Genomic DNA, 24,146 nt, shown 5'->3' with positions numbered 1-24,146 from the left:
AGAAGTACAAGTCCTGAAAGGAAAGAACATCCAATCCAGATTGTTGTATCCTGCAAAACTTTCAAAAATAATGGAAACATGATACTTCCATGACAAAGAAAAATTGAAGAAATAGATGACTGCAAAACTGACCATAGAAAAAGTAATGAACGTTATACTAGAGAGAGGTAAAAATGGCCACAATTCCAAGAAAAACACAGAAACAACCAGGCAGGACAAATAATTAAACAGAGGAGAAAAGCACAGAATCAACAGTAGAACAATGTTACAACAAAGACAAACCAATACATATCATTGTTAATGGTCACACCTCATCAACCAAAAGAAATAGATGGGTGAAATGGATTGTTGGGAGCCGCGTCTGTGATAGCTCGCCTTGCGCGGCGGACGTGCGGCCTGTGGTAAAGAGCAAAGCCTGAGGTAGATTACCCCTCCCATCGAATATGTTAGTTTCCTGCTTACCGCGTAAACAACCCGCTCAACAATATAGTCTGCCTGGCAACTGATGATGTTAGCCAATCAGCTTGCCTTGCTTACTTTAACATGATTGGACACTGTACCCGTATATATACCGGTGCCACCCCTGGGCGGACCAGAGGAGGCTTCAGCTGGGAGAACCCAGGGCAGGCTGTACGGAGAAGAAAAATAAAAAGAAAAGGTTGTCCACTGCCAGACTTTGTCGTGTGTCCTTCCTGCCGGCCGGGAGCGGACATCGACATTTGGAGGCCCGCCCGGGGACTGATCACCCCCGAGACGTGGAAGTGGACAACGCTCCAGTACAGAGCTGCGAGACAGGTGAGTTGGGGATAAGCCTGGGCTCTGGGTGGCGCGCACCTACAGGGCTTTTAGACTCCCCTCAGGCTCACGCGTAAGTGGCGGATTCCTTGGGCCTCACGCGGTGAGTAACATATTAAAAGATGGGAAACATGTTAGGTAGCAACACTAAGAGCGAGGGTGGTTGTGGAGAAAGCTCTCAAGAGCTTACAAAAGTACGCAGGGTATCTGAGCAGGCCCAGTCAGGGAGCTCCTGAGAGGGGTCCGTCAAGGGGAACAAGGATGCTAAGGAGGAGGACGGGGCTCTAGCCTCGGAGTCGTCTGACTCCGAGGACGAGGGAAAGTTGAATGGCAAGGAGGCCAAAGAGACCAGCTGTCAGGAGCCTAAATCGCTCAATAAGGAGTCGCAGGGTTCTTTTCCAGCGTTGCCCCGCGAATTGCGCTCTGCTCAACCTGGTCTGCGGAGGAGTAGAGAGCTCCTGAGCGCTCCCCGGCGCGAGAGGGAGGCAAAGCCTTCCGCCCCACCTTGGGGGCCGTTTCCGGAGGCGATTCCTCGCCACGAGGCGGCCGCCTGGGAGCTCTCTCCCCTTTCGCCAGAACAGGAAGTGATGCACGGGCCCCCATTTTCCGCCCAATTACGGCCGCTGTCTTATGCTCTGCCGCCGGCGGGTCGGTATTTTTACAGGCGGCTTTGGCAGGGGGGACGCTTGTCTCATGAGGTACATCCACCTGGGATAGATAGTGGCCCCTACGGGATATTTCCTGTACAAGTAGCTATGGGTCAGGGACGCAATGTATGGGAGCCTTTTGAGATAAAGCAGATTAGAGAACTTAAAAATGCAGTTACAACCTTTGGGCCGACTGCGCCTTACACCATTGCCATGCTGGAGAATCTGTCTTCTGGGCCCCTCACCCCCGCGGACTGGATTCAGCTGGCAAAGACGTGTCTGCCCTCGGGCAGTTACCTGGATTGGCGAGCCTGGTACACAGAGTTCTCTGCCGAGCAGGCTGAGAAAAACGCCGGTCGAGGAAATGAGGGCTGGGGATTTAGCTTAGCGGCATAAGCGCCTGCCTTGTAAGCAGGCAATCGCCAGTTCGATCCCTGGTACCAAAAAAAAAAAAAAAAAAAAAAAAAACGAAAAAGATAAAAATAAAAAATAAAAAACAAAAAGGGGGAGTAAGCCAAGGCCTGGCCCCAAAGGCACGATTATCCATGGCACTATTCACACACAATTTTTTAAATTTAAATAATGATAATCGCTCCCCAGCTGTGGAGCACTGCAACCCTTCCCCCAACCATAAAGGGTGGGTGAAGTGGAAAGATGTCCTGACAGGACAATGGATGGGCCCGGATCCAGTGGTCAGCTGGAACCGAGGCGCGGTTTGTGTTTTCCCACAGGAACCGGGACGAGAACCACTGTGGATACCGGAGAGACTGACACGGGCAACAAAGCCCTCGACTGAAGATCAGACCTGCCCTACTGGAGATCCATCACAGACCAACCAATAAGATGAATAGAAATAGCGGTAGCCCGAAATGGACAAGAAGATCCTCAGGCATATGCATGGCTTGCTCAATTGGCCCACGACCGAGTCTAGATATGGCGGGCATCCCTCATTCTCCTCCATAAGGTGACAATACACAGCAGGGTAGGTGAGTCAATGACGGGTAAGAGCGTGCCTCCCCAGCACGACTCGACCTAAGCCAGGCCCTACCCCATCCTGCACGTAAGCCGCTGGACTGTTAGATGCTGCCCAGGTCTAAATTTCTCTCCGAGGGGATTTCTTTACGGAGAGGAAATGAGTGCAAGCTTGTGTGCATCCAGGTTCCGTCCAGTTTGTGCCTGGCCCTAGAAAAAGGACGAGGGCCTCAGGGCCTTGGCAGACCATGGCATGGCCAACCAGGGTCTAAGCCAAGGACCTACGGTGGACCTACACATAGGGCATAAGCCTCTGCACCCAGTCCAGGAAGGGCTACGATGCGCACATTCATAAAAAAATAAAATAGGGGGAGATGTTGGGAGCCGCGTCTGTGATAGCTCGCCTTGCGTGGCGGACGTGCGGCCTGTGGTAAAGAGCAAAGCCTGAGGTAGATTACCCCTCCCATCGAATATGTTAGTTTCCTGCTTACCGCGTAAACAACCCGCTCAACAATATAGTCTGCCTGGCAACTGATGATGTTAGCCAATCAGCTTGCCTTGCTTACTTTAACATGATTGGACACTGTACCCGTATATATACCGGTGCCACCCCTGGGCGGAAGAAGAAGCCAGGTAGAAGCCCAGAAGTAAAAGCCCAAAAGGAGCCGCAGAGAGCGGACCGGTAGAGGCTTTGGGGCAGACTGAAGCACAAAAGGAGCCGCGGGGAGCGGACATCGACAATGGATCAAGAAACAAGATACAAAAATATGCTGTATACAGAAAAACATGTTTAATTCAAAATGAAATTCAGAGACTGAAAGTCAAAGGATGAGAAAACAATTTTCCATGCAACAGAGGCCCAGAAAAAAAGCATGAGAAGCTACTCTCTTTGCAGACAATATGAACTTCAAACCAAGAATGACCAAAAAGATAAAGAGCCTCACTGCATACATGTTAATGGAAAGTTTTTAAAAGGATAAGATAGCAATCATAAATATGTGTGCATCTAATACAAGAGCACCCAACAATATAAGGCAATTGTTAAAAGACTTGAAAATAATGCAAACAAAAAATAGCACAATTGACCCAAGACACTTCAATATCCCACTATCACAAATAGATGAACTAGACTAATAATCAGCAAACAAATAAGAAAGTAGAACTGAATCTGTGAACAAATGAACTGAATAGATGTTTACCAAGTATGTGACCCAACATATTCAGAATAAACATTCTTCTCAGCTGTGCAGAGGAGGTTCTCTAAAACATGCCATATAAACTAGTCCACAGACCATGCTGAAGTAAATGCAAAGAAACTGAACTTACCCCATGCATTTTACCTGACCATAGTGCAATACAATTGGGAAATAATTGTAAAAGAAGGTACAAAAACTTCATAAATATATGGAAATTAAGTAACACTCTGCCAAACAATCAACAGGTCACAGATGAAATAAAGGAAGAAACCTGAAAGTATCTACAGCACAACAAAAATATAGATGCAAACCTTGGTTCTCATGGGATTCAATGAAATCACTTCAAATTGGAAAATTAATAGTACTCAAATTTCACTTTAGGGCATAGAAAGAGCATAAATAAAGATATACTGTTGCACCTCACACTTCCAGAAAAAAATGGCATGAAAACCCCAAAGCCAATAAAATGGAGGCAACTATAGTGATCAGAGAAGAAAGTAATGCAGTGCAGAACATAAAAATAATAAAAAGATTTAATGAATCAAAGAGTTTGTTCATTGAAAGAATAAATAAAATTGATAAACCTTTAGCCAACCACATTAAAAGAAGAAAAGAACCACTCAAAACAATTCATTGAATAATGAAAACAATAAGATAACTACAGATTGTGTGAAAATTAAGAAGATCATCAGTATCTACTTCAAAAACTCATGCTTCCCTAGGTTGCATAACAGAAATGAATCAATTCCTAGATTCATATGAATTGCCAAAGCTGACTCAAGAAGATATAAAAATTCTAGATAATGCAGTATCTGTCAATAAGACTGAAGATCTAATTAAATTTTATTGGGTACTGGCCAGGTGGTGCATGCCTGTAACCCCAGAACTTGGGAGGCTGAGGTAGAAGGATTGCTGTGAGTTTGAAACTAACCAGGGCTACAATGTGAGCTCAAGGCCACTCCAGTGCCTAATAAGACCCTCTGCAAAATACATTAAAATGAAGCAAACAATGACAACAAAAAGGGAACTGACCAACATATAGAAGTCCAAGTCTTCAGGAAATTACTGCTGAATTTTATAAGAAATGTATAGAATATTGAAGGCCCCTACTCTTTAATGAAATTGAAAGAGAAGCAGTTCTCGCTATCTCTTTCCTGGAGGCCAGCATTACACTGATACTAATACCAGAGAAAGACACAACCAGAAAAAGAGAACTACAGGGAAGTTTTCCTAGTGAACATAGTTGCAAAAATCCTTAATAAGATACTAGCAAAGTGAATGTAGCAAATCATCAAGAAGATTTTAAAACCTGACAACTTGGATTCATCCCAGGAAGGCAGGGATGTTTCAGTACATGCAAATCAACAAATTTAAATGTTATATCAACTTAGTCAAAAACAAAAGTCACATGGTGATCATCTCAATAAATGCATGATAAGCTTTTGATAAAATCAAGCACTGATTTGTAATAAAGTCCTGCAGTATGTGACAATAGAGAGCCTTTACCTCAATCTGATAAAACAAGCAAAGCCAAAAATACACCCAGCATCATATTAAATGGTGAAAAACTAAAAACTTTCACACTACAATTAAGAACAAGAAAAGAATGATTACCATCACCACTCTTATTCAATATAGCTCTGGAAACATTAGGCAGAACAATTAGAGATAAGAGACAAATAAGAATAATCATATAACAGAAAGTAGGTAAACTATCATTATTCACAGATGACATAATATTCTATGTAGAAGATGTCAATGACTCCACCAAAAAGACTTCTCGACTTAACCAAATTAAATAATATAGCTGGAGACAAAGTTGACAATCAAAAATCAAGAGCATTCCAGTAGACAATAAACTCACTAAGAGAAAAGTTACAGAAATCACACCCTTAACAATACCCTCCAAGAAAATGAAATACTTGGAATGAACCTAACAAAGAAAGTCAAGGACTTACATGTTGAAAATTACAGTATTTTGTAAAAGGATACTGAAGAGATTATCAGAAAATGGAAAGATATCCCTTGCCCAAACTTTGCATTGTCTTTTCACTGTGTTAGTGATTTCTTTTGATGTGCAAATATTTTTTAATAAGATGGAGTCCTAGTGCTTGATTCTTTGAAGTTGATTCTTCAAATTTTGTGATTGTTCATGAATCCTCATTAGTGTTTCTGTTGTAATATTTATATCGCAAAGCTAGTTTGGCTTTAGTCTATTTCATGGTGATAGGCATAGACCCAGTTTAAGTCTTCAGTATGGGGAAAGTCATTTTCTTCAGCATTATTAAAGAGGCTATCTCTCTTCCAGTGAACATATTTGGCTCCTTTATCAAAGACAAGGTAGCAGAGTGTGTTTGTAGTTGTGTCTCCAACTCCAGTCTGTTTGATAGATTACTGGGTGTGTTTTTCTGCCAGGACTCCAGTGATTTTGTGAGAGTAGCTTTCTAGTATTATAGCAAGTGAAGAATTGTGATGCCTCGTGACTTGCCTCTGTTGCCCAGGAATGTCTTTGGTATTCTAGATCTTTTCTGTTTCCAAATGAATTTTAGAAAAGTTTTCTCTATATTTGTGAGCTATACCAATAGTATTTGGATGGGCATTGCATTAAATCTGTATAAGAGTCTGCAATATGATATTTCTTGAGTTTTCCATATCCTTAAACATAGTCTTATTGGTTTTTATACTCACTTGATGTATCCTAAAAGGTATGATCCTAAGAGTTTCAAACTATTGAGTTCTTCTTCTCAAGGATATCAGCAATAATAGATACATTTTTTCCTATTTGTTTGAGACAGGGTTTCCCTATGCAGTTCAGGCTGACTGTGGACTCACATCTTAGTCCAGTAAATTCACACTGGTAATCCTACCTCAGCGTTCCCACTCCTGGGATTACAGGTTTGCAACTGACGCCTGAAAGAATTCCTGGTGTTATTTGAAAGATGAGGAAACAGTCATGAGATACACGTGTATTCATTAACTGTCATTTCCTTAAAGGAAAAGTGTCCAAAATAACACATAATACCATTAGAGTGTAGGGAATCAGAAGACATGTTTCTATCTCTTATGGTCTGAGGATAACAGACTACACTACTGCAAAAATGGGAGACATCACAGCTAGGAATATGTATCAAATTTGAGCACCAGTATTATGAATTAAGAGAGTACTTATGGAAGATGAGTGAAAAGACCAGTGGAAAATAATGAGAGACCTGGTGACTTTACCCTTTCATGACTCTAGATCAGGCTTTATTATAATGCTGAACATCACAAATATTGAAATAGTCAAATATTATGTGTGTTTTTACCTAGAAAATATTAAGGCTTAGCACTGTATCCTAGGTGTGTTGTAGCTTGGCATAAATCATACAATCTTGAGCCCTACATTTCACTATTGCCTTGTATTTGAGCCAGGAAAATGGAAAATGATTCAGCATATAAGTACAATGAGAAAAGCAAAATGAGCTGTACCCAAAGAAAAAAATTTAACCCGCTCAACCAAAAAAAAAAAAAAAAAAAAAAAAAAGAAAGAAAACAGGATACAGGTGTCAACCAAAAATTAACATAAGATTCTAGCTACATTGTTTCCAATAGGATGTTCTTTGTGATTCTCTCTTTTAAAAACTCTTAACTTTCCAGTCCAGGATCACTTGTTTAGATTTTGAAATGGGGGAGGTTTTGAAATGGGAGAAATGGTTCTGAGCACAGCTATTTAAATTCCAAATTTATCCTTTGTCTGTGTGGATTCCTATATTGTTGTTCACAAACTGACCTCAAGCTCCAGAAAGGTTTACTGACACAAGCAAGAACCTAGATTAAATACAGTGTCACCTTAAGGAAAGAATCATAGTGAAAAGGAGGGAAGAAAAAAGACAAACACCACGTGTTATGATACCCACCGCTTTACCTGGCATTAAAGAGGCTGAAACAGGAGAATGGCCCTGTATTCAAGGACAGACTACCTGACATAGTGAGTGCAAGGTGAGCCAGAACTACAAAGTGGGACTATGTCTTTAAAAACAGAAAACAAAAATGAAAAAATATAAAAACTGAGGAACAGAGAAAGACTATTAAAGGAAAACTAAAATATTAGGGCTGAATGAAAGTTGACTTAACTAAAATGGGAATTATGGAATGATGCTGCAGAGGAAAGCTGGTCATGAAGTGTTACCCAGGAGGCAGTGAAAAATACAGTTATGAATGGGACCTATTGTGCCACATCACAATAGTGACCTCCTTCCTTCAATACATCTGCAGTCTACTAGACAGGAGGTCCAAAAGTTCATGGAAATGTCAAACTCAGAGCAAATAAGCAGCTTGAAATCAAGGCTTTGAATCATGGGCTTTTGCAGATGTTTGATATTCAAGCTGAAATAGGAGAAATATAATCCTACCTGGTTTGATGGCAAATTCAGGAAGTTGGTTGGCTCACAGCAATGAAGAATGAAGTCACAAATCAAAAGAAGTTCAAAAAATTTTCTTGGAAAAAAAGACAGAATAGCCCTGCCTTTGCAGGAGGGATCTTCAGTGTTTAGGCCACAGATCTATTGTCAGCGGTCATTTATACAGCAAAGTCAGAATGTGAGTGCAGTGTGGGTCTCAAACTACAAACTACCTATAAGTGTATAGCTTAACTAATATTATTCAGAAGGGCAGCAAGTCACCCAGAAAAAGTATGCACAAAGAGCCAAGGAATTTTGTGGGAACAATAGCCCAGGTGTTCTGTTCATTGAGTATGGTAATAGATGCCTACCTGGACTTCCTGGGGAAGGTGGTGGTAACTGTAGTACGTTTCAAGCTATTGTTTTTCTCTTTAAGAGGCATGTAGACATGGTCACTGCATCTTCACCTTCAGGTCTGGCTTTCTTCAGCTGTGCCTCTAGCAGGGATTGCTGTATTTAGTTTTTTACATTGATTCCTTTGAGGTTCCATTTCCTCTCTTATTGTATATCAATTTCTGTCTACCTTGGCCTCCTGTAGTAAAATCACAATACTATTTGAATGGATAAGGTGATATTTATACGTTTAAGAAAATATTATTTAATAGAGACCTGGGTTTTAGCTCAGCAAACAAAAGTACCTGCCTGGCAAGAGCTGGGTTGTGATTTTGATCCCCAGTACCTAAAAACAAAGTGATTTAAAATGCAAGGAAAGAAAATAATTTCATTTGTGAAGATGTAGATGAACAAAATTTTCAATTAAATCTGTCAATGACAAATTAAAGAGTGGTAATAGTCATGTTTAGAATCAAAGGTTGTTCAGGCTGGGGATTGAGCTCAGTGGTACAAGGACCAGCCAGGCAAGCACAAGGTCATGTGTTCAATCCCTGGTATGAAAAATAAAATTCTAGAGTTGCCAACCATGAAATGCTATGAGCACAATTATTGAAATTGACAGATATTCATTCAGTAGCTCAATTTTTCTTTTGTGTTCTACAAAATATCTACACATAACATGGTAAATACAGTGAACTATATACTGTCCCCTATACCATGGGTATTTGCTGAGAGTTGTTTTTAGTTTTTATTTTTTCCCTTACTTGAAACCTGAAAATATTTGGTGATGCTAGATAGACAAACTGTGATAATTATTTTTTTCATTTTAATCATATATTTCACTATATCCATTAAGTACATTTTATTTGCTGCAATTATGCTAAGAGAAGTTGATAAACGATTCTTAATGTTATGGGCAGCTGAGTTAGTTAGAAATATAAGCAGTCAGACAGTGATATAGGGGAATGCAACTCCTGACCTACTATGTTGAATATAAGTTAAGGTTCTCTAAAATTGAAGAATGAATAATTAGGAACAATGCAGGTAAGAGCAGAATATATTTTTTGAGAGAAATAAATTGACAGGGTTTTGCTCCAATTGGGGCATTTCAGCACTGGCATGTGCGACCAGGGGTCTCTTTCCCCTCTCCTATGCAACTTACCTGTGGCATGAAAAGAGTCCCAATCAGCTACTTGCACATCAGCAATGCCACCTTTAAGCACCACCGCAATGGAAAACTATATGTATGGCCCTACATGACATTTTTACTGTGTATTCTCTCTTTTATCATGCCAAAAATCCTATCATTTGGCTCCCTGACTAGTAAGGCAGATTGAGTGTCTCCTGGGAATCCCTCCCATTTTGAGTTCCTTTGTTTTAAAACCACCTGTTTCTTCCTCCTGGATGGTTTACTTGCCACTGCTAATATGCATGTAACAGCAACCTTACTCACTGAACATGGGTGAGATACCTTCTGTTTTTTTTTATTTGTTTGTTTGTTTTTGGGTTTTTTTTTTTGTTTGTTTGTTTCTGTTCCTTAGCAATCTTGTGACAGAAAACACATCCTGCCATCCCCAAACAGGGTTACTAGTTTCCACACCCCTTAGGCCACACAGCTGGAGGTAACATGGAGATTTTTATGTGCTGGGACCCCGCTCCGCTCTCTTTGGTTACCTGCCAAGAAGAATGGGTGTTGGGACTTTGCCTGTCACACTTTCAAAATAGATTAGTTGTGTGTGACCAAGCACAGCTTCCATGTTCCTTGAGGGAGCGACAGCTCTTAGTTCCTGAGGTGAAATTGTTCTCTCAGCTCCCTTATAATTTGGTCATGGGGACCACTTCCTGTCCTCCAGAAAACATACCTCTGTGGTGCCTGGTTCATAACTTTGGTGCTTTTGGTCTCTAAAAGGCTACAACAACCAAAAACTGATCTTTTATTTATGCTTTTGTCACAATGGTGACAACTTGGCAAAAACCCTTCATCTTTAGGCCCTCTTCACTTTAAGGACATGGTTTTCTCTCACTCTGTCTTCTGTGATGGCCCAAGTACTCCTGGCTCATTCTGCTCCACCAGGATCTCTCCCTTCCCCTCACTTATGATGTGGCTCCTGTCTTTACAGTTTCTCCCCATATCTCTCATACCAAATCCCGCTGCTTTGTTAGCCATAGGTTTCTATACCCCCTGCATCATCCACTCATCCTCCACTCCCCAGCATCTCCAATCCTGCCCCTAGGGCCTCCAGTCTTTCCCCTAGGGTCTCTAATCCTTCCCCTAGCATTTCTCACAAGGCTCTGACTTGTCAATCCCCCTGCTCTAGCCCTCTGTTCCATCTGAGTGTTGTTTTTCTCCTTCCCATGCATTGCCATTTTCTCTGCCTGCCCACCATACTGGGTCTCAGGCATTGCAGTCTTTTGGCAGGCCACATGGTTGCCAGCAGCCATGTTGATTACACACATGCACCTTCTGGGCTCATCTCTACTGCTGCTTTGGGAACAGGCTGGACCTAAAAGATTAACTAATATTTGTGTTCCTTCTTTTTAACTTTCTGAGCTACCTCAGGTTAACCATCAATTAGGTTCCTTTTCTGGTATTCTTATTTCATGAGATCTCTATTAATTGATCTATAAGAAGGTTCACTCTATTATAGTTCAAGTTGGCCAAATATATTTGAGGGCATTCTAATTTTATAAGATGATTGTCAGTTCATATACATCTGTTGTCCATTTGTCCAATTGTCTGCTCTGTTAGCAAGTTTTTCTTTTTATTTGAGCTCGACAACTTTTTCCTCAACATTTATATTTTCAGATCATGTAATAAAGGTTTATTTGGATAACAGATTTAAAAGACATGCTTCCACCAAAGTTTCCAGCTGGTCAAAATGATGCTATAAGTGGTTAAACAAAATCCATTGGGGTGAGGCAAAATTAGACAGTACTTCAAATGGTAGACAAGAAAGTGGCACCTGGTAACTTTTTTAAAAATTTATTTTAATTTTAAAGAGATTAAAATAAAAGAGCACTTAATAAATGTGATTGGAGCACAACAGTTTAAGCAACAAAGTATTTCAATACAATACAACCTGACATATCAGTAGCTACCATAAAGTCTCTTTCCTTGAAGTAGTTGAGTATATCTTCATACACAGTAGTATCAAACATAACAAAATATTATAAAACCATTAAAGAGCATGAAATTATTACAGATTATTCAGAACCAAATAACACAAAATGAACAATGGTTACTATATTATCTCATTGTCCATAAAATACTTGTTTATACTACCACACAAAATACAATCCAATAAGATACAACAAAATAGAACCAATGGAAACAGAAGACTAAAAGCATGTTTGCACTTCAAAACAAGATGATATTAAATCAGCACTGACTACTATGATGTTTTGTTTTTTTCAGAATAACTGTTCAAATAATCATAGACAATAAAATCAAACAACCCAGGATGAAACCATTCTGAGTAATGAATGGGAATATTATAAGGCTCCAAAGCAATGTAACGGGGAAGCACGATTACCACAAACTCTTATGTACTCTTACCATTTCTCACACTAGGGAGACTATATGGTATTTACACATGAACAACCAGGTACTTTAACCAGGTCAGGTTCACTGAAGGGAGGTCCAAATAAACACTTTAGCTTCATTGGAAAAAGTTCCAGTAAAGTTCATATTACTAAGACAATTCATTGTTGCTGATATGATGGTATTTTCATGCCTTCAAATATAAAATTGTGATTGTTTATGATGACAAATGTTTTCTTTCATACCTAGATGTCTTATGCCTTTTTCTTGTGTTCCAGCCTGGTGATTTAAATCAGGCCAATACAAGGTCACCAGTCAAATAATATATTTTTTTTTATTTAAAGAAAAGGAAACGAAAAAAAAAATACATGGAGATTAAAAAAAAGGGTAGAAATAATACTAAATTACAGACAAACAAAAGGTAAGAAATTGCCGGTTGATAAGTTACAAATTGTCATCTTCGAAATGGCTGTTCAGGTTATAGAATTAAAGTATTTAGAATGACATTCAAAAAAGTGACCCTACAAACCATTCGGCTCTATGATCGAACAAAAGCTCCGTAATATGATTATCAGTCCCACCTATTTGTTTTACATCTCAAAGAGGGTAAGGTTAACATATCAAAACAGAACAGAACATTTAAAAAAAAAACAATTTAAAGAAATACAGATTTCAAAGCAAGTCCACTGGAGATCTTCCTTATCTAACTGTCTCTAGCTTCTTACAAATAGTTGTCCCTAACTTCATCCACTTTATATACTTATTGCATATTATAGAACTAATCAAATCATTACAGGATGATGAAGTCTTTTTAGGTCCTCAAGTTCCAAATTAGGGAAGACAATAGCAACTACCATCGCATCTCTCATTCTCTTTGTGATAGCCGTCCCCATCTCTGCATATGCTGAAGTCGAGCTGAAGAAACCAGTCCAATGTCATTCTAATCAGCAAACAATAGATTGCTAGAATTTATATTATAATGCTACAAAATAAGCCTCGGGTTTTTCAGGTCTCTTCCTCAGAGTATTTGTTCCTATCCTCTCTGTTATTATAGGGCAAACCAAGTCATAACTAGACAGCGAAACAATTTCCTAGAAAAACATGCAATGGATAAGACTTATAAAACTATAATATAAATGATCTTCCGTAGCTACTATGTTTTCTCTTGTTATTTTCAATAGATTTGTCCACAACACTGGCTTATTATATTTAAACATACTATCACCTATTTTTATAAAAACTTAACTTTGACTGCATTGTAGTATTTGAGAGCTGTTACTGATTCATACCAGTATGGATATCCTTTACATCTTGTCATGCTCAGAGTAGTTTCCTCTACTTTTGGGGTTGATTCTAACACGCATACCGATTTCAAATAGGATCAGTCAAGGCCAACCAATAGTCTTATGATTCAGATACAATTAAGATCAGTCATAGTAAGACAATGTAAGTAATACAGGATTTCAGCCTAAGTCAATAGGAAAGTAAGGATAGTTACCATGGTATAACCTGCTATTTTTGGTTCTAGAGGTCTGTGTCCTCAAATCTGACATGACTGGACAGACCAGAACAAATTTAATTCAATCTAAATATGGCACTAGGACTACTGTGTCTTTTAAATCATTATACACCATTAGCAATGACCTCTGCTTTTTTTTTAATATAGTTTCAGAGCTGTCTCTACTAAAGACTAGCTTACCGTCTCTGCCTCATGTCTGCTACTCCACTTTTCTGCTATAATTTGTCCACCTTATTCCCTCATTACATTGTCTGCCCCATTCACTGAGGCCTCTCTGCCACTGTAGCTGGAATCCTGATATCTCTTCCTCTCTTTCTCTGTAATGTCCTTCAGCGCTCTCTGTAGGGTTGGATTGGTGGCCACGAACTCCCACAGTTCCTCCTTGTCTTGAAAGTATCTTATTTCTTCATTAATTTTTAGAGAGAGTTTTGACGGATATATGAACTTCGGTTGCATATTTTTTTTCCTTCAGGACTTGGAATATTTCTCCCCACTCCCTTCTTGACTTAAGAGTTTGTGTTGATAAGTCTGCTGTTATTTTGATAGATTTCCCATTATAAGTAACCTGCATCTTTTCTCTGGGTGCTTTTAATATTCTGTTTTTTTGGTGGATTTCTGGGATCTCGATTATTATATGCCTCAGCGTAGATCTGTTTTGGTTGTAGGTAGCTGGCGTTCTGTATGCTTCTTTTATCTGGATATCATTTCTTTTTGCTATACATGGGAAATTTTGCTTTAATATATCTGTGAATATTTTTTGTATTTCATTTTTGATGTTCCTGCTTCCTCACTCACATTCTTTATTCTTAGGTTATGTATCTTTTTATCATCTTCCAGTTTTAGAATTTCTTCTTTCTGGTTCCTTGTTATTTTTAAAAGGCTTTTTCTTTCATGTTCATAAGCCCTAAATCTCTCTTCAAGTTTCAGAAGGTTGTCTTTAGTTTCTGTCAAGGCATTTTGCCAATATTCAATGGAGTTTTTAGTTTCCTGATATTCTCTTTGGATCTGTTTCATGTATTCTAAGTTATGCTTAAATTCTTTTTCAGATGCTTCTCTTTCTTTTCTGATTTCCTCAGTTCTTCCATCTGTGTTCTCTTGGGCGGGGCTTGTCATTTCTTTAATTAATCTCTTTATATCTTGCTTAACTTGGATCAGGAGTACATCTTTAAATTCCTCTATGAGATCATGTAAGTACTTTTTAATTTCGGCTGATGCTGTGTCAAGAAGAGGATTGTTACTGTGTTTGTTCTCTTCAGTGTTTAGTTCTCTTGGGTTTATTTTCTCCTGTTGAACAGCTGGAAATTTTTTTTTATTTTTATCTCTTGTCATGTTTCTGGTTTCTTTCAGACTGTCCTGGAGTTCTCTGGCCCTCTCCGAATTGCTTAGGGTCTTTCAGAAGCGTGCTGGCTTGAGTTTTTGCTGTCCTCCCCAATTTGCTGTTATCTGGGGTAGGCTGGGATGCAGGGGCGGTACAGTCTAGTCTCTAGCCTCTGTGTCAGTTCGTTCATAAATTAGGCTGTACTTTCTGGTTGTCACTGAGTTGTGACTATTTTGTATCCGCTTATTGGGCCCCAAGCAGAGGCTTGGTTTAGCCCCAGTAGCTCCTGCCAGTTCTCTTTGTATCAGAAGCAGCTGAGTAATGTCACTATGGCACAGGATTCTGCCCAAGTCCCAGCCGTTCTCTTCCAAACCTCTCTGTGACAGGAGCACCAGAATAGCAGATCTGCCCAAAACTAAGATGGCTCCCACTAAGTTCTCTGTGTGGAGCTGAAGCCAGCAAGTAATCAGGCTCTGCCAGGACTCAAGATGTCTTCCACCAGCCCTCCCTACAAGGGGACCTGGTGATGTCACCAAGCTGCGGTTTCTGCTGCCAGGCTAATATGTCTGCACCAGACTCTGTGTTATTGATTTCCCCGTGGTGGCAGGCCAGCTGTTCTCTGGCCAAACCCAGCAGCCGCAGGGTTCTCTGTACTCACCAGAGTCTGGTGCAAGTCATCGTTCTGGGACCGCCGCACACCAAGCTGTCCACTTTTCCCGCACTCCCGGCACAGCGCTGACTGGTCAGATATCTGTGCACCATTTAGATTTGAAACGCCAGAGCTTTGTACATCCGCTCTGGTGCAGCGGTGCAGAACTGGCTGCTACTTGGAGTCCCAGTCCGGGTCTCAGTTTCCCGCAGTCCCCAAAAGCAACTCAGCTTTTCGTGCTGGGTCCACGAGTCAGTTTGTTGATTTAAGGGCGCGGGATTTGCAGCCTCCCGTTATCGGCCTTTAAGGTCTCAGCACGACTTTAAATCCTCCAGCTGTACTGTCTTGGTTAATAAGAATCGCTATCGATTTGTCTGGCCCTCTCCATGCTGTCTTTTTTTAGCTTCGAGTATGAATTCTCTGGAGAGACTCTTCGCTCGATCCCCTAGCCCACCGCCATTTTCAGAATCTCCATGCTTCACTCTTTAACCTTTTTCCACACCATTGTATGTCATTTTCCTAAGTGTGTGCCACACACATCATGCCACATCCCTGCTTAAAAGTCTTTAGTAAGAAAGAGAGAGAAGGAGAGAGAGAGACAGAGAGAGAGAGAGATCTCAGTGCTCTTGCTGGGAAGATGATGTGACAAGATAGTGACTTTTAAACCCTAGCTCTTCTCAATTTCTCTCAAATAATAATTTTTAACAAAAATTTATGTAATGTAATAGTAAGCAGTCCAAAATATGTCACAAATTTTTTCAGTGCTCAAATGTTAAAACACCAATGGTTAATAGAAAATAACACTTCCATTTAACGTTCTATATTAAGTTTACTGCTTGTCCTGTACTGTGTGGTATTAATCTGCTGGATGTTTAAAAGCTACAGTTAAGAGATAATTATAAATTCCCTTTGGATTCCTTGTGCTATGATCCACCAGATATTTTCTAGAAAAAAAAAGGTTCTATGATGCAGGGGGCAACAGAACAATGAGACCAGGAGTGGGGCTGAGACTGGGGCAGCAGCCAGGTCAGAGCCAGTTCAAGCCTGTCTGTCACCTCTGGCTCAGCCCTTAGGATAGGGATGCATTTGCTTAATGTTTTATCTTGAGGCCTGACCCACAACTGGAGGTATCCCATTTCCCCCATGGTTGCAAGGTATCTGGGGTTTTGCATTGGCCATTTCTAGGACCTAATCCTGTCTCACTGCCTATATATGTCTAACTAACTCAGCTGCCTGTAACAACAGGGCTGGGACTTCAAAGGAGCAAGAGGCTAAATTCAGATTGCTTATAGCCTTGGAAGAGACAATCACCTCCTGCTCTGGGCCAAATCTCAAGACAAATGCCAACAGAAATACAATCAAGTGCTAAGAACCATTAGTCCAAATAGTTCTGTATCACCCTGAAGAAGTCAAGACTCACCATCCCAACCCCCTACAGCAAGAGCCCTGCTGTTAAGCAAGCCCACTTATTATGGAACATGCTCCCCCATTCGTTCCTAATTGAATCAATTTTACCTGAGCAGTTGACCCTATTAGTTGAACACAGCTCTATCCTGCCTTATGCTCATCTTGCAAATTCCCATTCTTCCCCTCTTTTGACCCATCTAACTTCCGTTATTACTCTCTAAATACAGAGTCTTTGGCAACCCACTCAGGACCCCTTCTGTCTCCTCGACAGAAGCTTTTTTTCTCTCAATAAATATATTCCATTCTTAAACTCCATCATTCTAAACATTATGCTCCTATTTTAGAGAACAAAAACTCATCCCAGATATATAGTAGGTCAGGAGTTTCATTCCCCTCTGTCATTAACATGAGCCAAATTAACATAAATATCTTTATGATTTGTCTGAATGCTTTTCACTTTTCATGCAGTTTTAAGTGATCAATACAACTCACAGTGGTTGTATTCCTGGCAATGTATAAAGTTGTATATATCAGTCATTATAAATGTAAAATAATTGTTTTGAGTGTATAATTTAGCAAGAACTAGATATTGCCATGGCAGTAGGTTATCTCGTATAAAAGTGAATGTTCAACTAAAATTGTTCAGAAGAATTTCTACATTACTGGCTCCTTCAACAATTTTAAGATACATGAAATGTGTATTTTTGCCTTTTTGTAGAAGGCTTCTATTATGTTATTGAAAGAAGTCTGTACATCTGTAGGACCCTGTTTATATTTTGATGCTTTTTCTGCATTGAAGTTTATATGAAGGTTTATTTTTATCTTAGGCTTAAACTCACTGCATTGACACTGATGGAGTGAAGCAACAGTCCACTACATTAATTTAAATTATATATCCATGGCATTGATCATATGAATTACTGAGGAGGTAAATTAGCCACATACATAGACAAGAATCAGTACTGTTAGCATTTTGGGGGGCAATAGAGAAGCAGAATATAAGAAAAAGTAAAAGTGGCCTTTCTATGTAAGGAATGTGAGGAGGAGCCCAAAAAGAACCAGATTTTTTTTTTTACTATGCGGTTAGGGGTATATCTGACTTTTGACTAGATGTGGAGATTGGAACAGATGTTTCTGTCATGTGAGGAGCTGACTGGAATTTTCCTCAGGCCCCTGGGAAAGGAATGAGAAGGTTGTAATCAGGGAAATAGAGGAAGTGGTCATATGGTTAGCATCCCTGATTGGGCCTTCCACCATGTTCAACTACCACCAGGAGGTCCTGTAACTCATTCTAGGGCAAAACTCTTTCAAGTACATCCCTCAGTTTGAATGATGAAATGAAAATAAAGAAGGTTTGCTATGTGTCTTCCTCCAATGCTGGAGGTAACCATTCACAAGAAATATTTTGAGTCATATCCTTAATAAATTGTAGATACCATAACCAAAATTACAGATCAGTTCACTTTCAGAAAACAGAAGCAGCACTTAAATGCAGGCATAAAGGCCTTCAATGAGAGTATCCCTGAAGATGTTAGATCAGCTTTATAGAACACAAACTGCTATTCATTTATCTGAGTTCACTAAAGAGAAAAATTTATAATGGTGTTGCTACAGGGGAAAGAAACTCCTGATCTACTATGTCCGGTGTGAGTTTGTGCTCTCTAAAAGTAAAGCATAAATTTTAGGAACAACAGAATTTAAGAGTAGAATATGTTTATTGGGAGAAAGAAAGCTGTCTGAGAAAGAGAAGGGGTCCTGAGTGGGTTGCCAAAGACTGTCTTTTCTAGGGACTTCTATAGAGTAAAATCATTTTGTGAGATGGATTTAAGGTGGGAATACTGGGAGCTCACAAGGCAGATATGCATAAGATGGGACAGAAATATGGTAGCCAATAAAATTAATAGTTCTGGTAAAAGTGATTAAATTGAGATCAAATGGGGAAGCCTGTCACACAGAAACTAGGCATTTTTATGCAGTAGTAACTCTTCAATTAAGGGGTTCAGAAGGTGACTCATGACTTTACCCGGATGATAGGAATTATTTGGAATAGCAGGCTTTACTTGAATGGTAACTGCTGACTTCCTCAGAGTGCTAGAGAACCATTTCAAATATCAATCCTTACCATATGAATACATTTGCTTAATCTTTTGTCCTGAAGTCTGATGCTTAGCAGGAAGTGTCTGCCTTCCCTATAGTTGAAGGTATCTGGGCTTCTGCATGGGATCCTTGGGGAACCTAGCCCTGTCTCACTGCCAACATTATTTGACTAACTCAGCTGCCCATTACAGTATTGTTTGGAAAATTGAATACAAATGTCTTGTGCTCTGGTATGAATGATCGGGGGATGACAGTGTGCAAAGTATTTACCATTGTTGTCTCCTGATTGACATGTTTTGAAATTTAGTTTTAGTTTATTTTTACCATTGAAATCAAATGGAATTGGAAATAAAAAGCCTGAGGTAAATCTCTTTGGTACAAGCACTCCTCTGTGGATATCAGCACTGTAGAAGACAGTCAGCTCCAGAAGTCAGCACTACAGTCTATCATTTGGGATCCAGTCTTGCAGGGAGGGGTTCCTTTCCCTGTTTATTCTTGATTCAGGAGGAGAGCAGTAGAGAAAGACTGAATCACTGATGAAGAGGTGGGCTATATGAACTGTCCAAGCAGCTGGGCCACAGCAGGCGGTCTCTTACGTCTTCCTATCTGGACATTATTTACCTGTTGTGAGCACAGTGCTGGAGCAGAATGTTTGCTGGATCTCATTTAGTGGTTTCAATGTCATGTGGCCTGATTAGGAAAGAATGACTCATTTCCTTAAAGTTTGGGAAACTCTAAATTAAATAAAGTTAAATATTTTTTCCTACAAAACTTTTTAGAACCAGTACTACGCAAATAGTTATCCCAAATCTTCAATATTTTCCAAGCTTGTTGGTCCACTGAAATCTTTTTTCATTTACCATAAGAGAATCACTAAAATATTTTTTTAGGGAATGAAACTAAATGCAAGATTCTTCTAGTTGGTTATAAAACCAAATAATTCAGCAGAATAATGTAGGATTATATTTGTTTATCAGAATAAATTTCTGTTATTTATAATGAATTTTTTAAAATATAAAATTATGGATCATGAAATTTCAAAAAATTAGATAGAAAAATCAATGACAATAAATATAACAGCACCTAAACAGTGATCAGTAATTCTTCTGGACATCACAATTCATTTCTCTTTCTCCCATTCATCATGGCTTAAGCATGTATGAAAATCCTGAAAGATTCTGCCCAAAATAATAAAGAATATCTGAATCTTAAATTGATTTGTTGGTCTTTTCATATTGTCCTATCCTAAATGTTAATACTGCGTGGTATCCTGTCCTAACCTGCCATCTATTTCTATGTAATATATGGTCATGAATTTAAAAATCCATGGTAATCACTGAGTTAAAAAGGATAAGAACTGTGACAAACTAGATGGCACATTGCCCACCTACAGAACCAAAATTGTTTCACAGATCCCTGCAAGAATTCTACAGTAGGATAATTTCATCACGAATGCTTTCACTGAAAACTGGGAATCTAATCTTTTCGGCGTGAGGGTACCAGGCACTGAACTCAGAACACTGTGCTTGCCAGGTAGGCGCTGTGCTGCTGAGCTATATCCCTCTTCTCATTTTTAATTACCATTTGAATGTAATGAACCTTTACAGTAAAATTTAAAGTTCTCAAGGTGATTTACTTCAGCAGTGTTCTGGAACACATATTAAATGTTTTTTAAAGGTAAAGCAAAATAGCATATGAAATTTATAAATGAGATGTAAGGCTTAGAACACCTTCTTACATAATAAAATTAAACTTACAATGCATTAAATGAGACTAAATGCTAACACGGGGAAAGTACATTAAAATAAATGTAATCATGCTAAAATTGATGAATATTTAGTCAAAAACAACAAAATTATGCAATTTGAGTGAATTTCATTGAATTAGAGTTTTTAAAATATTAGCTTATTTAATATGATGTAAAATGTTAAGTGGTACATGGAACAAACTATGTGGTATGGTTTATAGCTTTTGCTAAGACTTGCTGAAATTAAATGGTAAGCTTTAGGTGTTTGTGTCTAGAGATTTATGCTCATGGTTGGGATTTCTGTCATTACAAAAGTGTGAGGGCCATTCTTATATCTTTTCAACCACCTTGTTCCTACTTTGTGGGAGATGCCACAGAAGGCTGCTGACAAGTGCCTACACCTTGACCGTAGCCTTCACAGCCTGTGAACCCATATGCTGAAACATGTCTGTTAAGTTTAATCTACCACGTCTCAAGTATTCCATTCTACTAGTCCAAAATGAAATCAGATAGCCATTAAAAACAACAGAAGTGTTTAAAAATGTGAGCAGTTTTCCTAGGCTAAAACAATGCTTTAATACCATTAATATATTTAATTTGATGCAATTTATTAATAGTATGTAGAATAAGCCATATAAATACATAAACCATCAAAAGAGGATATACGGTACATAGTTAATAATTACTCCATAAAATACATGAATAGTTTCAAATAAATCTAAGTTATTTCAAGATAGGAAAGTAAATTAATTATAATTGGAAGAGGGGAACTTACGGTCAGAAAATTGAAAGTTAAAAAATTATACTTCCAAAATATAGTGGCTTTTGATGTAGACCCATTTCGAGATTAAAAGAAAAGGAATTTAATATGGCAAAAATACAAATTTCTTGTGGTGAGATACAGTAGTGCCTTGGTTTACAATCTATTTGTTTCACAATTTTGGAGAAAATAACTGTGGTTGCATGGGTATAACCACGGAAGTAAAACATGTGTGGAAACAAAGTTTGCTAAATGTTTTGTTTGCAAACCAAATTGTTTGCAAACAGAAGAATTCATATACTGAGGTATTATTGTATTTAAAAATCCATTCTCAGCAATTTCTAAGTATGTGTTAAATCATCAATAGTCACCATTTTTTAAAATGAATATACAGAACTTAACATTCTACCTAAATGAAGTTTGTGATTTTTCATTAACAGCCCTTTTTCGATTAACCACGAACCCCCACTTCCTGTGCATCAGCCTTTGTTAAATATCATTCTACCCTGATGAGATCATGTAGCATTTTTCTTTGCCTAATTTCACTTAACAAGTGAAAGTTCTTCTATATATTATAAATGACAGAATACTTTCTTGTGTAAGACTGAAAAGCTTTCAGTCACACACAAGCACACCCACACACACAGCACTTATGAATAATATTTTCATTATCCATTTTTCTATCAGTGAACATCTAAGTGCATTTCATGTCTTGAGTATTTTGAAAGATTCTGTAATCCATAGGAGAATACAGATCACACTTTCACATAACAGTTTAAATTTCTAGTCACGTACCAAATAATAAAATTATTGGATCATATACCAGGTCTAGTTTTATTTTTTTGAGAAACTTCCACCATGTGTTCAATATCAGTTTACATTCCTTATAACAGTGTGCAAGATGTTACTCTTCTTCACCTCTTTCGAACACTTCTTATCCTTGGTATTCTTGATAACAGTCATGCTGACATTTGTGAATCAGTATCTCCTTGTGTCTTCAATTTGTACTTTTCTGATGATTAATGACATTGAGCATTTTTCACAAAACTGATAGATTTTTTTTATGTTGTCAATTGAGAATATTATAACTTCATTTAATCATTTTATTCACATTATTTTTGTTTGGTTGGTTATTGAGCTGAAGTATTTTCTAGTTTTGGATGTTAAACTCTAATCACATGTATGATTTTCGCCCACTTCATATTTTTTTTACTCTAAATAAACTGCTTAGTTTTATTTTTGGTGCTTTAAAATTTTTAGTCTAACAATGAGTGTCTAAACTATGGATTATATGCTTTCTAGGAGACATACAGCTAAACAAGTCCCTATCATACAGTGACCTATAACTACAGCTTTCCATAGTATTCACAAACTTTTTCCTCAAATTTCTAAAAATTTTACGTTTTCAGACATTTAAAACTTCATTTAAAATTTATTTTTATTTATTGCATAAGGAAAACATATAATTTCATTGCTTTGTAGATATCTACTACTCTGGGCATCAGAGGTAGCCATTCTTTTATGCGCTCTTGGAAATGTGCAAGGAGCAACTGTTTGCAAAAGCATAGATGTATTTCTGAGCTCCATATTCTGTTCAGTTAGCCTGTATTCTTGTTTTTATGCTAGTCAGTTTTTATTATAATAGCTTTAAAGTATACCTATCATCAGTGTGATGCTTCTAGACACATACTTTTTGCTCATAATCAGTTTGGCTATTCCAGATTTTTCATGGAATTATGTACAATTCAAATTATATGTTATAGACCTACGTTGAATATCATTAGAATTTCAATAGTGATTGCAGGGTCTCTGAAGAGTCCCAGATGGGTAAACATGGCCATGTTACCAATATTGAGTTTTCAATGCATAAACGCAGGACATCTTCCCATTTCTTGGTTTATTCACCAATTTTTTTAACAGTGTTTTATATTTTCAAGTAAAAAGAATTTCAAGCTCCTTGGGTAAACATATTCTTGAGTATATATTTTCAGTTATTCTATATTGGATTATTTTCTTGATTTCTTTTTTGAATAACTAGCATATGAAAAAATGCTACTTATTTTTGTATCCTGCAACTTTATAGAATTTATTTATGAGATCAGAAGTGTTGGGATGTAGATCCTGGGATATTTTTAGGCAAAAAATAGTATTTACATTATAGTGTCTTTAACATTTTTCTTACCTCCTTTGCATGTTTGTTTTATTGGGTCCTATTAGTTATACACGGTGGGAAGTTTTGACATATTTATTCATGTGTGTAACCTACACTTAGCAAGCTCACTCCCTCATGGATTCCCTGTTCCTCTCTTCATCCCCTCCCTGATTTTTTCCTGTAATAGCTTCCTTTATGCTTTCATATAAGCTTGTGTTTCCTTTCTAATTTTTTATTTTTTAGATTTTACATATGAAAGAAAACTTGAAAATTTGACTTTCTGAGTTTTGCTTATTTTACTTTATATAATTATCCCAGGTTCAGTTTGTTTTTAGAGATGACATTTTACTCTTCTTTATACCTCATTAATATCATTTTGTAACTATGCCATATTTTCTTTACTTATCCCTCAGTGGACATTTAAGCTGCTTTTATGATTAAAATATATTTGCAAGAAGCCCTGAAATGTTACTTAGTCACTCACATTGGTATTCCTCCAGACTTCATGGTACACTCAATGCCGCAGAATTGATTCAGGTGTAAGTTCAAAGACTGAGGTCAAGAGTATTGTCAT

General features: G+C 38.3%; 1 long non-coding RNA gene across 1 annotated transcript in view; it reads left to right on the top strand.

Moving 5' to 3' along the window:
* The first annotated feature begins 610 nt into the window (after window positions 1–610).
* The window catches only part of LOC101788396 (uncharacterized), a 104,449-nt gene continuing 80,913 nt past the window's right edge, over window positions 611–24,146 (top strand). Inside the window, exon 1 of the long non-coding RNA XR_010045874.1 lies at window positions 611–795. This is a non-coding gene — a long non-coding RNA (uncharacterized LOC101788396). The remainder of the gene's footprint in view (window positions 796–24,146) is intronic.

The sequence above is a fragment of the Cavia porcellus genome, unplaced genomic scaffold, assembly GCF_034190915.1.
Source record: "Cavia porcellus strain 051 isolate PalLab524CR breed Dunkin Hartley unplaced genomic scaffold, mCavPor4.1 scaffold_45, whole genome shotgun sequence".
NCBI lineage: Eukaryota > Metazoa > Chordata > Mammalia > Rodentia > Caviidae > Cavia > Cavia porcellus.
This window is presented reverse-complemented; position numbering and strand designations above follow the sequence as displayed.